Consider the following 5,047-nt stretch of genomic DNA (forward strand, 5'->3'; position numbering starts at 1 on the left):
GGGACCAGCGGGAGACATGGACTGCTTTCATGTAGACATTGCACATGAGTTAGTGGAGGAGCAGCCCGAGTTGTACATTACTGCGGATTCTTTAGATCTGTACCATATAGAGAAGAATAGTAGTGTAGATAGTGTAGATGTGTCTAGAATGTCGTCAGAGAGACCACCTTGGAGAGCTGTCAGGGAGCCTCTTCCACCACTTGCGGAGACCCCCGCCAAATCGTCGATCGAGTCACCTCCAAAACTTGAGCTGAAGCCCTTACCAGATTCACTCAAGTATGCTTATCTCAGAGATGATGAGACTCTGCCTGTGATCATCTCGTCCTTGCTCACTGAGGAGCAGGAACAAAGATTGCTGACTATTCTTCGAGAGCACAAGGCAGCGATTGGCTGGGGAGTTGCTGATCTGAAGGGGATTGATCCTTCATTCTGCATGCATAGAATCCATTGTGATGAGGAAGTCAAGCCATTTAGGGATATGCAGAGAAGGCTGAATCCCAACATGAAAGAAGTGGTGAAGAAAGAGGTGGTGAAGTGGTTGGATGCCGGAATCATTTACCCTATTTTTGATAGCCAGTGGGTCAGTACGATTCAGGTTGTGCCGAAGAAGTCAGGACTCACTGTGGTTGAGAATGAGAAGGGTGAGAGAATTCCGATGAGGACCACTACAGGATGGCGAGTCTGCATCGATTATAGGAAGCTAAATGTGGCAACTAGGAAAGATCATTTCCCATTGCCATTCATTGATCAGATCTTAGAGAGACTCGCAAGGCAGAGCTACTACTGCTTTCTAGATGGATATTCTGGATACAATCAGGTAGCTGTCCATCCTGACGACCAGGAGAAGACCACGTTTACATGTCCTTATGGCACCTTCGCGTTTAGACGTATGCCGTTTGGGCTCTGTAATGCCCCGACTACTTTTCAGAGGTGCATGCTTGCTATCTTCTCGGACATGATTGATGATGTGATGGAAGTTTTTATGGACGACTTTTCAGTGTATGGCTCTTCTTTTGAAGATTGCCTCCAAAAACTTACTCGAGTACTGAGTAGGTGTGCGGAGACAAATCTCGTCCTGAGTTGGGAAAAGAGCCATTTTATGGTCCAGGAGGGGATTGTGCTCGGACACATTGTGTCCAAGCGTGGCATTGAGGTTGACAGAGCTAAGGTGGAATCCATCTCCCATTTGACTCCACCCACCTCTATGAGGCAGATTCGATCATTTTTAGGTCATGCGGGTTTTTATAGGCGGTTCATAAAAGATTTCAGTAAAATCTCCCGACCGTTGTGCACTTTATTGGAGAAAGACCAGCCCTTTGTTTTCGGTGAGGATTGTATGAAGGCCTTTGAGATTCTCAAAGAGGCCTTGATTACTGCACCTATTTTAAGACCTCCAGATTGGACTCTCCCATTTGAGATTATGTGCGATGCATCTGATTATGCTATGGGGGCCATTTTAGAACAATGCATTGATAGGAAGCCCTATGTGATCTACTATGCGAGTAGAACTCTGTCTGATGCCCAGATGAATTATACTACGACAGAGAAGGAACTACTTGCGGTAGTTTTCGCATTGGACAAATTTAGGTCCTATTTACTCAGTTCGAAGGTGGTTGTCTATTCTGCATTGAAATATTTGTTGAATAAGAAAGACACCAAACCGAGATTGATTCATTGGGTTCTACTACTACAGGAGTTTGATCTCGAGATTCGAGATAAGGGAAGCGAGAATGTAGTAGCAGACCATCTTTCCAGACTGATCGTGGAGACCACGCGGGATCAGAAGCCAATCAGTGATTCTTTCCCCGACGAGCAGATCATGTCAGTCAGTACACTGCAGTTACCCTGGTTTGCAGATATTGTGAATTATCTGGTTTCGAGGCAGATACCTGAGCATTGGAACAAGAATGAGCGTGAGAGATTCCTATCTCAGGTGAGGCACTATTATTGGGATGAGCCAGAGTTGTTCAAATACTGTGCAGACCAGATCATTAGGAGATGTGTTCCGGAGGAGGAGTACCAATCCATTCTGAATTTTTCCCATTCATTAGCCTGTGGAGGGCATTTTAGTAGTAGGAAAACGGTTGCAAAGGTTTTGCAGTCAGGATTTTATTGGCCCACACTCCACAAGGATGCTCATGAGTTCTGTAGGTGATGCCTTTGATGTCAGCAGATTGGGAACATGTCCAAGAGGGACATGATGCCCTTGCTTCCAATTTTGATAGTCGAGATTTTTGATGTTTGGGGCATTGATTTCATGGGACCATTTCCGCCTTCATTCAGAAATTTATACATTCTGGTGGCGGTTGATTATGTGTCCAAGTGGGTCGAGGCTGTGGCAACCAAGACCAATGATCATAGAGTAGTGCTTAAGTTCATTAAGCACAACATTTTCAGTCGTTTTGGTGTGCCACGAGCGATGATTAGCGATGGTGGCAAGCATTTTAGAAATGTACAGATAGCTTCTCTTCTGAGAAGATATTCTGTCAATCATAGATTCACCACTCCATATCATCCGCAGACTAGTGGACAGGTTGAAGTGTCCAATAGGGAGATTAAGCGAATTTTAGAAAAGACAGTTCGCCCGGACCGCAAGGATTGGTCTCAGCGCTTAGATGATGCACTTTGGGCATATAGAACTACATTTAAGACTCCCATTGGCATGTCCCCGTATCGCCTTGTATTCGGAAAAGCATGCCATCTTCCTGTCGAGCTAGAGCATAGAGCGTACTGGGCTATCAAGAAATTGAATTTTGACCTCACCCAGGCTGGCAAAGAGAGAGCACTGCAACTCTCAGAATTAGAGGAACTCAGGAATGATGCGTATGAGAATGCCAAATTATACAAAGCTCGCACGAAAGCATTTCATGATAAGCATATTGTCAGGAAAGTGTTTGAGATAGATCAGAAAGTGTGGCTATATAATTCTCGTTTACATTTATTCCCAGGGAAGTTGAGATCGAGATGGACAGGTCCTTACATTGTGAAAGAAGTATTTCCCCATGGAGCAGTGACATTATTCGATCCTATGACCCAAGGTACATTCAAGGTAAATGGGCAAAGATTGAAGCCATTCATTTCAGATACCTTGCAGGATGGTGAGTGTGAGATAGTGTATCTCACGAAGGCATGAGGATTCGACCAGAGGGATGTATCATATGTACATTAGTTATCTTTCATTTCAGTATTTTTCTTTATTCAGTATTTCATTTCATATGTGCTAACATTTGTTTTGATGTATGCAGGATGAATCTAACACTTAGTGTATCAGTTACCAGGTGCATGGAAGAGCTTTCAAAGAATTCATAGATCAGATGGAAATCAACTTCAGAAGCTCAGAGCAAATCAGGTTGTATCTATCCTTTCTCCCATATTTTTGTTAGTGTCTTGTAGTGTGCATTTGCATTACATTTTTATTCATTTTGTATGCCACTAGGGATAGTGTCATTCAAGCATGGGGTGGTGGTTTAGATGCATGCACACAAAAATTTCAAAATTTTTTGTATGACTGGTAATCAAAGTAGGCATTTGAGAACAAGTTGTAGCATATATGATTGTTTTTGGCATAATCTAACAGTTTATAAATTTTTAAGCCCCATAAAAAATTTATTTTCTGAACTGAGTCAAATAGAGTAGTTGTTTATGAGATAATTCAAAGAAAAGATAGTATTTGATTGTTAGAAAATTTTGAATCACTTTAGTATAAGTATGCACAGTATGTTTTGTGAAAGAAATAAGCAATGGAAAGATGTGTTTGAAAAATGAGTTTAAAAGAATAGAGTTACGTTTAGTTGTTGATGTCTTCGTGAATCCTAGTAGTGGAACTCAGACACGAGATGAAGTGTTTGAGTATCTTAACGAAAAGGATAACGAAGGAGATCATCTTCTTGTCTAAGTCGATATTTGTGGCCTTTGTAGTTTGAGTAAGTAGAATCTGAAGGGTGTTTTACACCCGGTGCCTCAAAGCCAGCTGGTTTGGGAGCCACCGGTTCGAAAGCTTGTTACATGGACTGCATAGAAAGCCTAAGAGATAGAGACATTGCACAGGGCGAGAGGAAGACTATACGTAAACTATTAGAATAGAAGGTCTAGTGACTCGAGCAATTAAGTCTGAGGGATACTTTGTATCTAGTGCCCTAAGGTTGGCCAGCCTGGGAGTCACTGACCCAAAGCTCGCTACACGGGTCACGAAAACTGACTATTCGAAATAGTGCTCATATGAGAAGAATGCACAAGAGATCAAAAGTTGAAAAAAAAAAGAGTGAAAATGAAAGAAAAAGAATGTGCTGAATGAGAAAATTTTCATTGCTTAGGCATATGTGTATTACTGTGCAGAAAATATACAAGTGAGAATAAATGAGTAAAACATGAGAATACTTGACTTTCAGAGAAAAATCATGAACTAACTACAATATTAGAAAAGTGAAGGAAAAGAATTTTTACTGTGGCGGCATGAGATTTTTAAACTTGTTTTGAGAATGTCAATTACATGAAATATTTGTTCCAACTGCATTCTTAAGAGCCTAATATTTTTGAAAGATCATCCTCGCATTTCATTGATGTTTGTGGGTAGCATCTCTACAAACCCTCACGAGACCTTACTCGTCCACTAGTGTAAGCTAGGGGTTTAAAGGGCTTGTTGCATATGCTAAATGCAACCGTGATTCCTACGAAAGTGAGTTAGTATTATGCATTCATGTTTAGCATTTTTTGTCTCTGTGACATATCATAATCAGGGTTTGTTAAGGGACTAACAAACATTCAAGCATGGGGGTATTTGATGATGCATGAAATGCACATCATGTTAACAAATTTTTCATGCATTTTGTAATGAGTTGAAGGTTTTAAACCCATGTTTAGATGTGTTTTGATAGTAAGAGGCTATGGTTCGAATTTCAGAAAAATCGGAGTTAAAATGAGAGAGTTATGGCCATTTCAGTGTTTGGGCACAAATTTCGAGGTGGATCGGATCCATATCCGATCCAATCAGGTTAATTGGACCTTGGATCAACTCTTAGAAAGCCCAAAACCCAACCCACACGCCTAT

Source organism: Nuphar pumila, chromosome 10, assembly GCF_984573655.1.
Source record: "Nuphar pumila chromosome 10, dmNupPumi1.hap1.1, whole genome shotgun sequence".
NCBI classification, from domain to species: Eukaryota; Viridiplantae; Streptophyta; class Magnoliopsida; order Nymphaeales; family Nymphaeaceae; genus Nuphar; species Nuphar pumila.